Consider the following 13,122-nt stretch of genomic DNA (forward strand, 5'->3'; position numbering starts at 1 on the left):
CAACGTCATTATTTTCTTCTTAGATACATCCCTTCTGGGTCTTAGATGAGGAAAACACAGCCCTCCTAATAGTACAGCTTAGATTTTGTTCCTTTTGAAAACAATAATTCTGGAATTATTGTACTAAAATGTATTTGATTCCAGAGATTTACTTATATAATAAGAGTCTATTATGAGTGGATGAAATTTACTCTTCCAGGTGGATGGTGACAGTGACAATCAGATAGTGCTGGTGACCTAATCTTTCCTCGGTTTATCTCACCGCAAACTGGTAATTCAGAGGTGGTTTTCCAGGGTCTTCTTTTCATGAACAAAGCTTGCCTTGAGCTCCTTCCCATGATGAGATGAAATATAAGTAAAGTTAATAATGGAAAGAACCCCGGAAGTTTCCTTTATTGTGTGATACGTATTACGTTGCTGCCAAACGACAGCAAGCAAGACTTGAGTGTTTTAACGGGGGAGGTCAGCTGCTCACAGAACTTGATGGGAAAATTGGCCTTCTCAGTGGAGGAAGAATGCCTCTTCTCAGCTGAGCCCACAGATGTGGGAGGATGTGCGTTTTTTACAAAATGGGATGCTCCCTTAGCCTGCCAGATTCCTCAAATAACGCCTGTGACCAGTGGGTGACAGATCATTCTCACATCTATAAACAGATATGAATAGATTACATAGAATAGGCAAAATGAATCAAAATTGGTTGAAGTTTTTCAACCAGTCATGAAAGAATACACGGAAAGCCCACGGGAATTTGATACTTCCCTCTGAAGAATTCCACCAGCAAATGCGATGCTTGCTAGACCAGTCGCTATTCCATGCATTCGTGTGATGTGTGTATTATTTCAAAGCCCTTTCACACCTCTAACTTGTTAACGTCACAGTCTATGAGGCTCATTGTGAGGACATTTGTATCTGTAGGTTTAAAGTGATAAAATGGACAGCAAGGGTAACTTTTTGACGGTCGCGTGATCTAATTGAAGCTATGTCCAGGGTTGTCATCCATGTCACTGAAATTTGACTTCTTCCCCTCCTCCCCAACATAAGGTTCTGGTTAACTCATGCCATCTGGGTCATTCCATTTCCAAGGAGAACAAGTGCTTTTCTTAAGCTAGACTAAAGGAAATAATAATCTAGAACTGCTTTGTCCTCTTGACCTTAAGGCACCCTTGTTAAGTGTTGACAAGCATTTGTCAGAATGAATGAATGAAAAAGAGAGGGTGCCCATCTCCCCCTCTTCCCTTTTCATGTCCTGTGGTTATTGCTCAGGTATTTCAGCCCCTGCTGTACCAGGGAACAGGATTAGACAGGTTAGCTAGGCATCAGATTTCAGACTCTTCACCTTTCTTCTCAGCACGTAGGCTTGAGAGCTGACACCAAGACAGGAAGAGGGTAAGTGGCAGAGGCAAAAAGGAAGATTAAAAGTTGACAGACAACTCAGAGAGATAGAGGGGAGAGTCAGAAAGTGGGGACGTAGAGACCCCAAGGGATTGCATGTAGCCAAGCAAATAGTATTTCGTGGTGGCCATGTCAGTGTTTGACCTGGAAACATCTGAAGCCTTAAAAAGGAGGGAGGGGATGAGGGATTCAGAAGGAAGGCACACATGAGAAAAGTAAGTCTTATCAAAAGTGGGAGAATCAATACTGACTGGTAAATTCTGTGCATTCTAGTCCTTGATGAAAAATAGATATAGCATTTACTGAGATGACGATCTGTGTAAACTCCAATGGATAAAAAATAAATAAAGTTTTTTTAATTGTCTTGAGCTGTAGCAGGAGAGAATAGAGGAAAGGTGCCAGAAAAGAGGCTGATTTTAAAAGAGACCAAGAGATCCAGGAGTGCATTAGAAGAGGGGACTCCATTTATTTCCTGGATAAGAGGCTGAGCTGACCTCCAATGGCCCACTTGAATTCTACATTCCACAGCTGCCATGTGTAGGAGACAGGCTCCCAGCCGGCACTGAATCCCAAGGCAAGGTGAGGTTAAAAGCCGAAAGGACCTGCTGATTGTCGAGTTCAGTTTCTTCAGTGTGATGATCAAGAAGGGCACAAAATTTGGAGTCAGAGACTTGGGTTTACTTCCTGAATCTTTCACTCACTGTGTGACTCTGGGTGAATCACTGGAAATCTCTCTGAGCCCAGTGTTTCCATCGCGTATGACGTAGATGATCACGTTCATCACAGTGTCATTGTAAGCGTCATACTTGCAGAATAGGAGTAAAAGTACTCAGTGCCGGAAGATACTTTGTAAGTGTTGACATCATTCATCTTAGAGTGTCAAGACCCAAGGGGTAAATTAACGCCCACCTGGCTAGTTAATAAAATAGCCGAGACCATAACTTAGCTAATGCTTCTTGCTAGCTGAGGACCAGTGGTTCAAGGGTGTTTATAAATGTTATAATGTGGTGCTTTATTGAGATGCTCCCTTTTGCCATCTGGATCGAGCTGCGAACAAACCGATGGCCAAGGCATTCGTTTTCTTCCCACTCATCTTGAGGGTGCAGAAGAGGAGTGCTTCCCTCAGAGGTCAATATGGCAGCTTCCCAAGGGCCATGGGAACTTTCCATTCAGCTTGGCCATGAGGAAGCAGCAGTGGGCAGCCTGGGGAAGGCATGCCAACACGCTCGCAGAAAGACTATCAAGGTCGTAACAGAAATCTTCTGGGGTGCAGACAACCCCTGTGGGGCTGAGAGGTGAGTACCATATTAGGAAGGAAAACAGGACAAGCCACAAGCAAAGGCACTCTTCTGCAGTTCCTCATGAGATTGCCTTGTGTTGCCTGCCCAGAATGCCAGTTAAGCCATAAATCCACCCATTGGGTGACTCCCAGCAACCTGTCCATCCCTGCTGGGAAACAACACATCCGGCCCTTGACGGCACTCTTATGACTGCTTGGCTGAGAAGTGGTATTTTAAAGAAAGAGAGAGAAAAAAAACACCCTATTATTTTACCTGGTAATTGACAACAAGTTTCTCATGAGTCATTTTATAGCGCTCAGGGTGTGCCGGGGTTTGATTTAACTACTCTTTACAGGAGCCTCAGACTTGCAGTCCAAACACTGTTCTGAATGGAATGAAACATGCTTCAAACATCCGTATGGACCCTGTCAAAGCTTTCATTGAAATAGCCTGATCCCCTGCATCATTAAAGGCCTATTTCATAGTTTCCTCTCTCAAATTTTACTTTGGGGAAGAGAAAACTCTCAAATTGGGGATCCTGAAAGATTTTAATGAATATAACAACTCAAGTTGTTATATCTCAAATCTGGTCTACACATATATTTTTTTCTTCTTCCCCTCCTAGTATCCTTATATCCATCAATGAAATCATTTTCTATGATTCCCCACCACTTCTTTCCTTTCTCTTGGGTACTTGCTTTTGAAAACACAGAACTTCTTCCTTCTCTTTTCCACTTCCCATGGGCACTAAGTAACGAAGATGTGTCCTTTCTTCTTTGAGATCTCTTTTATCTACACTTTCCTTTCCCTTTCTATTTGCTACTGATGTAGATGAGCTCTTACCCCTCGCAGGTGGATCGCCAGCCTTCTAACTCCCGGACACTAGTCATTCCTCCTGGAGTATTTCTCATACCAGGCAGAACCACGAGAGTTACTGCAAACGAAATTAAATTAAACTAAAACAAACAGATGCTCGGGATGCTGTGTATTTACTAAGTCCCCCAGGTAAACCTGATGTTCTGCCATGGCGCGAAAACACTGCCCCACTTGCTCTTGGTGGCAAGGAGGTCTCTGTGATCACAGCATCTCCTGGGACACGTTCTTAACCTCCTCGTCAGCCACAAGGAGCCACATCTGTTGCCTGCTTACCATGTGCCAGGTATATATCTCCTCAGTGTTTGCTGCCAACACAATTAAGGAGCTACCAATACACACTCTTCATGGAAGAGAAATCTTCTGCCATCAACATTTAAAACCTCAACAGAAGTGACTTCCCATCTTCCCCATGAGCGTGGACATTAGGGAAGACAAACAACATTTGAGTGAGTTAAAGTCTAAACCTGCATAGACATCGTTCTCTTTACTTATTTGAACATCAGTGGAAATCATCAAATCGTTGTGAACAGCAAGTGAGAAGTGAGGGAAATGCGTGTCTCTTTTGGACAGAATTGGAGGTAGCAAGCAGAGGAGAAAAATGGAAAGGCTGAGACAAACAAGTAACTGCCCGTGTAGGACATGGGCACTGCCCACTGGTGCACTGGGACCTGTGGTCAATGTCAACCTCAACGTCAACTGAGTAGCTTGGCCTCGTTTTACGTTTTAAAGAAAAGCCTTAGAGATCGGCCCCCTAACCCAGGCTGTTTGGGCAGGGACTTGTTCAAACTCCATCTTCCATGGAGTAAAGTTCTTGGACCCCTCCCCAGTTTCCTCCAATAATGCTGTCCACCGTCACGTCGGCTCCATCAAGTCCTTGCTAATCCCAGCAGAGTCCTCTCCCCGCACTCGCCTCCCCTGTCACCTGGGCCCCAAGAAAAGCAAAATCAGGCAAGGGGGGTGGCAGGATTACCGCAAATGAAGTTACAGCTAATCCCAGGCAAGGGTCTTTTATCCAGGAAAAGTCTCCATCGAGCCGTCATCACAGCCCTCCACAATCTCCTCTTAATAACTCGCATGCCGGAATGTTGCAAAGATTAAACCTTTGGAGGAATGTGACGCTTTGTAGCCCTGACATGGAGTGCTCTGAGCCAGGGGAAGGGGGGGCAGATGGAGGGCGAGACAAAAATGAACAGACGCTGCAATCTTTCTGCTAAGAGGCTTTGTTCAGCCGGCACGTTATTTGGTGATCTAGATGAGGCATAATAATGCACTTTATCTGTTCAGTTTATTATGTGTGTGTGTGTCATAGGTGTACATGTACATTACTGGCTATAAAATATCTATATATATATATGTGCCAGAAAGAGAGAGAAGAGAGAATGTAAATGCCTCTGACTCAGTGAGAATTTGCTTTCTCTTAGGCAAGCTGGCCTCTGGTACCCTAATTGCCACTAGCATCTCAAACCCAGCAGTGATTTTTGAGAAGAGGTCATTTCGTAAAGTAGAAATAACTTTTTAAAAATAAAAAATGACTGCGTTAATTCTCGCGTTCCAGAGCTTGAACAAAGAACAAGCAAAATGACTTTCCTTGACCTCTAGTTTATTTTCTGGAAGTTGCAGTGGAGGAGAGAAAAATAGGATAAGAAAATGTCCAGGATATTATTGAAGAAATTACATTACTGCATATTCACTTCCTGTTTGCCAACCGACTATAGCGAATTTGCAGATTTTTATGTTTTCTGGAACATGTTCTTTAGTAATGAAATTTTCATGGAGGGGCTTCAATTGTGGAATTTAAAAAAGAACTTTGGGGTTAAAGAAACCTGGATTCAAATCTTGCCTCTGCCCCTCAGGAGCTGTGTGACCTTGTGTAACCCTCTTTGGTTCTTGGTTAGCTCGTTTTTAAAATGGAATAGCAATACCTACCTTGGAAGTTTCATGTAGAGTGAAGGTCATGTATGCACCCAGTACACTACACAGAGTGTTATCATTTCATATTTACAAGTATGCACCTGGGGAGTGATTTTGTTCCAGTCGCTGAGACAGTCCTTCCTACCTTCTGAAAAATAGACGGGACGACAACCGTGGCAAGGGGATAAGATGCTGAAGGTGATTGGCTCTCTCTGACTGCCTTTGAGAAGCCATCCTAACCCCTTGCAGTGTCCAAGAAAGAAAGACAACGAATTCTAATCCATCAAGCTTCCACAGAGCCTCAGAGTACGTCATATCTTAGTAATGTAATTCTCTTACGAGAGCAGATTGACATCAAAATTAGTTAATTTAGACTTCCCTAAGAAAAATGGGGAGACATGCACAAAGCATCTTCAGGACCATTTGTTGCCTCTGGGTGAACTCACTACTTACAGGACGTAGTTTAGAGCCCTGGATTCATGTAGGGCCAAGGCTGCACTCTGTCACTGACCATCTGAGTCTCTCCCAGTCATCGTAAGTTGGATCTCTACAGCCACACATTCACTCACTCATTCACTCAGCCACTGTTTGTCTGCCTTAAGAATACTTGAGGGAGTTATGATACATGCAAAGGAGACGTGACAGAAGGACACATCTGCTTGGAGACCACATCTTAAAACAACCATAGACAATTTTGACAAGACTTAAAAAATTTATCCTGGGCCTTTCTTGCTGCCTTCAGCTGTTTTGACATCCCTGGAGATCATCAAAGACAGGAGGAGACAGAGAGAAGTGAAACGCACATTTTTATTAAGCAGCGTTAGAGGTACTAAGAGGATAAAAAAGCAAGGATCAAAAACAAAAGAAACATCCTGTTTAACACACGGTCGTTGCCTTCAAGAGATATTTCGTCTGGAATAGAGAAAAAACTGGGCATAGGTATATGAAGAAATCGTCATTTAATGTAACAATTCATGAAAAGTCAAAGCACTATTCTTTCAACTTTTCTGAGGGTTCAAAATTTTTTAAAAAATGAAAATAAAGACATTACATTCATTTTCATATCAGTGTCTCAAACAAAATCTGTATTATTGGAAGAGTTTAATACAGGAAACAGTTGTCCTAACCTGAAATGCAGAGGAAATTATCTGTGAGGGAAAAAGGACTTGGGTTGAGTCTTTTGAGATAAATCATAAATCTCATGATTGCTGATGAGATAAGTAACTTTTGTCTCTCAAGTACATAGGCTATGCAGACACTCTGCTGTGTGCTTTATCAAAACTGCCCCGTGAGCATCGTCATTTCCCTAACATCAATAGCACTAAGTCAGATTGACAGCTCATCAGTACCATGTGATTGTTTCTGAGGTAGATTAATGATTACGAAATATAATTACTGGCCTCAAGAAATTTCTGGACAGGAGAAATATTGAATGTTTTAATAGATAGTGTAAAAGGTGTGAGCTTTAATTCTCACCTGTTCCTCAGTGAATTCCTTTTTTAAGTTTGGGGAGACTTCTTTTTTATTGTGGTAAGAACACTTAGCATGAGATCTACCCTCTTGATTTAGCCAACGTAAAAGAGGTCTTTAATATTTTCATTTTCACCGCAAGAACTTAACATGGGCATTGAAAAGTGCTGCTTTTAGAAGTAGAGAATGGACTTGAGGACACAGGGAGGGGGAAGGGTAAGCTGGGACGAAGTGAGAGAGTGGCATAGACATATATACACTGCCAAATGTAAAATAGGTAGCTAGTGGGAGGCAGCCACATAGCACAGGAAGATCAGCTCGGTGCTTTGTGACCACCTAAAGGGGTGGGATAGGGAGGGTGGGAGTAGACGCAAGAAGGAGGAGATATGGGAATATATGTATTTGTATAGCTGATTCACTTTGTTATAAGGCAGAAACCAACACACCATTGTAGAGCAATTATACTCCAATAAAGATGTTAAAAAAAAAAAAAGATTATGCCCAGAAACTAAAAAAAAAAAGTGCTGCTTTTAAAGTTAAGGGCCATATTTAACTGGTGGCTTTGCAATGAAAGAATATAAAAAGTGGCCAAAAAAAAAAAAAACTGCCCTGTGTGATCCTCATAATAATAACCCACGTTAGTTTTGCTATCCCATTTGACAGAGGAGAAAACTGAGGCTCAGAGGCATTAAGTGCAAGGTCTTAGGGCAAGTGAGGGTGGGAAGGCTGGGATCTGAACCTGGTATTGAGCAAATCCAAGGTCAATGCTCATTTCCCTCATTTCTCTGAGAAGCAGGATTTAGATAAGTCAGAGAGTATGTCAGGCAAAGAGACCATTTTGCACCGGCATGGTGACAAAAATATCCATGGCTTTGAGGAACAGAAAAGGTTGGCTGTAGCAAGGATCACTAGCTGTTCCTACCTTCTTGCTTTAGTAAGAAAACCCTGAGTCTCAGCTGGGTTAAGGCCCCCCAGCAATAAACATACATTTCCCAGTCTCCTTTGCACCTGCATATGGTCACGTGACTCAGTTGTGACCAATGAGATTTCAGTGGAAGCCATCCAATTTCCAGAAAATGTCCTCAAAGGAAAAAACTGTAGCCTTCACCCCTTCCTCCTTTCTGGCTGGACTGTGGGTTTGACAGTTGGATCTGAAATGGCTAATCGTTATCCTGGGTGACCTTGGCACTGTAGGTCACACAAGGGAGAGCAACAGGATAGAAGCAGCCTGGGCCTCCAGGCACTTGGTGGAGCAGAACCTACATTCCTGTCCTGGGCTGCCTAGACTGGGTCTTTGAAATGAGAGAGAAATAAGCCTCTGAGTAGTTTAAGTCTCTGTTATTTGGGGTTACCCTGAACTTAATCCTAATTAGAACATAGTCTAATTTGACTTGAGCCAAGCGTTTCTGCAGGTGATCAGAGGAAGAACAGTTTGGAAAGACATTGAGATGACGGAGACCTTCTCGAGTCAAGTTAAGGCTTGTGTCACTCGTCTTGTAGGCTTTCCAGGCAGACAAATATAATAAAGGTGGCATTTCCAGAAGAATAAATACTTTGGCTGGGTTGTGTAGAGTGTCCTAGTTTGGAGAACTAATGAAAGAATTTAAAGCATTTGGGAAATCGCTCCAATAAGCCAGTTGTGAGGTGTTCAGGGCCTCATAAAGGGATGGGGCCGAGGGGTCAGGAACTGAAGCTGTAGGATTTGGATACAAAGTTGATATTGAGGGTCAGACTACAGAGTCATCAAAGATAACTGAGATTTCTCTTGGGGGGCTGTGGTACCTCGGCAAAAACAGAGAAATCAAAAGGTGAAAGGACAAGCAAAGAGGGACAGAGACTTCTATTTTAGGCTTGTGGAAATCATGACAAGACATCTAGAGATACAGCTGGGGTGGCCATGCCTATAGCTCGTTAGAGGAAAAGTCTGAACAACAGTCAGCATAAAGGATAGAGCTGAAATTGTGACAGTAGATGAGTTTTTCAAGGAACGTGATATGGAAATCAGACCAAAATCATAGGTATAAGGACGGAAAAAGAGGTAGCAGAGACAGAAGTGGGGAGTCAAGAGGGAAGCAGTGAATAAGTATGATATACTGTCTTAGACACTAAGGAAAAAGGTTCCATCAACGATGCAATGTGCCAGAAAAGAAAGAGAAGCCCCAGTGGGAAAAGATGGTCGAAGGTGACAATGGAGAGGTAGGTTATTTCTGACCTTTGAGTCACAATGTCAATAGACAGCTAGGAGTGGAAGCCTAGTTTTAGGGGATTGAAGGATGAATGTCTTACAGGGGAAGGGAGGTACATTGGAGAAACTTGCCTGTGAGTTGAAGAAAGAAAAAGGAGCCAGAACGTCAGATTAAAAGGACTATGGTGTCAAAGTCTTTATTGGGAGAGGGGATGCCCATATGGATTGGTTAACAGTGATATAAACTGGGAGGAACCACCTCTCTAAGCTTTGGTAGCTTCGTGTGTCAAATGAAAGTAGAAATATCTACCGTGTGGGATTGCGGCAAAGATAAATTAACATCTGTGAAAAATACACAGCACAGAGGTAGTAGTTATCCATCGAAGGTCTACTTATTCCTGAATGCCTTCAGATGATTTCTTTCATTTCATCATGTATGTTTAGACCCAGCTAATTGGCCCTCACGTGAGTCCCTGCCTTTCTGGAGATCAGATGAGAGCTCGTCATAACCTCCATACCAAACATTTAAAGAAACAGTCCATTGCACCTGTCCCTTGGGACCTTACAGGGGCCAGCAGATTTTGAGGATGTGTTAGGGAGGAAGGAACCCTCAAAGGCGGTGGCTCAAGCAATTCCTATTGGTCTACAGCACCCAAGGAGCATACAGAGGTATAGGAATACCCAAAGCAATAGCTTGACCACGTGCTAAGCCAAAGCACACTTCATTTCACCGAATCCATCCTATGAAATTGATACAATAATATTCTCCATCTCATACCTGAGAAATCTGAGACTCAGAGAAGTTTAACAAGTGGTCATCTGTTGCAGAGCTCATGCGAGGGAGAGAGGGGTTTTGAGCTCATTAGGAATCTAGAACCCATGAGTTCTACCATCTTTCTATGGATCTTTTTTGGTGTAGGTGTTTTGAGACCTGGAAGCTTATCTAGCGCTCTTTCTGCTTCCACGAGCATCTTCCCAGGAGGAGTCAGCACTGGGTCACAGGATGACAGTGACACTAGCTAGCACAGTTACGGTCAAGGGCAGCCAGAATGAAGGATGAGCCTGTCCTCAAACAGGGAGAGGTCAAGGGGAGGTCAGTGACTCAAGTACCAGAGACAGCAGAACCCTGTCACCTTTTTCATCCAGAATTGGACCAGATCCACAGGCCATAGCTTGAACTTCCAAACAGTCTGGCAAATCATGACAAATTTTATGCCTTCCCCAAGGGCCCTTCAGCCACCCAAAGCCACTATGCCATGGAGACAGAGACAGCTCGGACCTTCACACACCACAGTCATTGTGGGAGAGGCCGGCCCCCCAAATAACTCCACACGCAACTCAGACACCTCCAAATAGCTATTCTCTAAAGCACGCCCGAGACTGTTACCTCTCTAAATGAAGTAAGCTAAAAGATGAAAGACCAAGGTGATCATTTTAGTCCGGCTTATGCATAATTATGCATTCTTCTGTCAGAGCTTTAATTACCCAGAGATAAAGGTACCATTAGCGTTTGGGGGGAAAACTGGCTCCAGCAAAATGCACTTCTTTTGTCTCCCAGCCAGGGACAACGAACTTTTATCCTGGGAAGGGCTTAGAAGGGAGACTCCAACCTAAACCATAAAAGGCCCTCAGCCATAAAAGGTGATGCCACTGAGATGGGCACAGCATTCTTGGGAGATGTTGCATGACCGGGAAGCCCAGAAGAGCTTCCGAGGCAAGGGCATTCCTTGAATGATGGAGAATGAGAAACGTCAGGGACGAAAATGGAGGCGTGGAAGAAAGAGGGAAGGGGAAACTTTGGAGCCTTATGTAACGCATCCATCCCCCTGCTACTCCCTGGCATGACATGCAGAATCCGGGGTTCCACTCAAGACTTACAGAACCAGAATCTATCTTCCATGAGCCCCAGGTGGCTTATATGTTCATTAAAGTGTGAGACGTGTTGCCTTAAGGATCCTCATACCTCAAGACAACATGCCTACTGCTCATTATTAGAAACAAGGAGGTGGGCTTTGCTCATCTCTCCTATTTATCTGTGTGTGTTAAAGAGGAAAACTAGAGGCAGAAATGTGCGTGTGCCTCTAGGGAGCGCTTTTCTTTTCTTTTTTAAACATCTGGCAGGAGGAATAGATTTTTCCCTTCCACTGTTGCTCTAAAAGGTAAACATAATTGAATGGGGGCAAAGTAGGGGCGGAAGTAAAGACCATAAAACACACACGATGTCAAATTGACGTGATTAATAAAGCTGAGAGGCAAAGCATCCCCGGGTGTGATGTGAGATGCGACAGACAGGTCAGGGCAAACGCTAGCGAATCAATTTCAGGGCCTCTCGCCTAAGGGCTGGGACAGGCAGCAACAGAGAGAAAACCATTTCACAATGAGGAGAAGAGGAAACTGGCAAGAAAGAAACCTCAGAAGAGCCGGGAGGGGGTGAGAAGGGATCATGTGGTGAGAGAAATGCCTTGGGTGGCGAGGTTATAGGTGCAGTGGGACTTTAGTGCAGCATCGAGACCACACCCACAAGATCGGATTAACAGACCGCAAACACCAGGCATCCAACCCCGAGTTTTGAATAATTAGCCAAAGTTCTAAGGTCTGAGACCAGATTTGCCTTCTAATCCCAACGCTGCTACTTATTAGAAATGTAAATCTGGAGGAAATGTAAATTTTCTCATTGATCCTCAACTTCCTTTTCTGTGAAATGGGGGTCATTCTATCAACCTCATAGAGTTTTTTTCCAGCTCCTCATAGAGTGGAAAAATATTACAGACTTCTTGAAGGGAGAAGCCATTTTTTCTGATTTATACAGGATATAAATGCATTTATAAACAAACAAACAACAAAAACCCAAAATGCTTAGTACAATGCCTGGTACGTATCACATTCTCAAAAAGATAGCTATTATCCTTTATTCTTTTCCCAGCAGTATTCCCAGCATTACCAATTTCCCAGCAAATTTCTTCTCTTGGCCCTGACCTTAATCTGTGCTCTGAAAGAGGGATGAGAAGTGATTCAATTGCTTTTATAAGCACGGTCCTCTACTCTCTTAGTGCTCTCGAAGTGTGATCACTTATCCCATTCATTCACTCTTTCAACAATACCGACAGCTTAATGTATTAACCAACCCAGTTGCACCCGTTGGCATCAAAGCATCAATGGGGAGAACAATGAAAACGCACAAAACCAGGCAAGTGCCTGGTATCTTCTTGAACACATGCACCTGCATTTTCTAAATTCTCCTTAAATTACCCAATTTGAGCCTTGAATGATACAGAGGTAGTTACTAATACGATCCCCATTTTACAGGTAAGGAAACGGAAGCTTGTAAGTTTCACGCTTACGCGCTTGAAGGCTCTTTCAAGGCTCTCAAGAAGTGCGGGAAAGGGTTTGAGTCGAATTCCTGGGCCTCCTGGAAGTAAATCTATGCTCTCGGGAATGACTCTAGTAGGAGGTGAGCAGCTCTGCAGTTCCTGCATTCCACGGACCAGCCCCCTTCTCACCCTGTCCCTCTGATGAGGGGACACCGTGCCAAGGAAGCCAGGCTCGGTCACTCCTCGAGTGACTTTTCAGCACCACAGTGCAATCTGCATCCCAGACCAGATCTGCCACACACACGCACACACACACACACACACACCCCTGTCTTTTGCCCAGATGATGGTGGAATGCGAAGGCAGGTGTAGCCTCACAGACCCCCTCTTAGGAGGCAGAGTGGAAGGTGGGGAGGCTTCGAGAGCAATGCTCAGTGGGTGATGAGTCACGGGTGCCTTTGTCAGACACTGTCGGCCCGATAAAGGCCCTTCCAGAAGTGCTGAGGTGCCGTCAGCAGCCATGAGGCTCTGAGGTCAGACACACCTGGATTTGAATCCCTATTCTACCTCTTATTGGGCGTGACCCCTTGGCCTTAGTTGAGTGGCCTCTCGAAGCTCCAGTTTCCTTGCCTATAAAATGGGGATCATGTTAGTAACTACCTCTGTATCATTCAAGGTTCTGGCAGGAACAGATGGC

The sequence above is a fragment of the Phocoena phocoena genome, chromosome 19 (assembly GCF_963924675.1).
Source record: "Phocoena phocoena chromosome 19, mPhoPho1.1, whole genome shotgun sequence".
Lineage (NCBI taxonomy): Eukaryota > Metazoa > Chordata > Mammalia > Artiodactyla > Phocoenidae > Phocoena > Phocoena phocoena.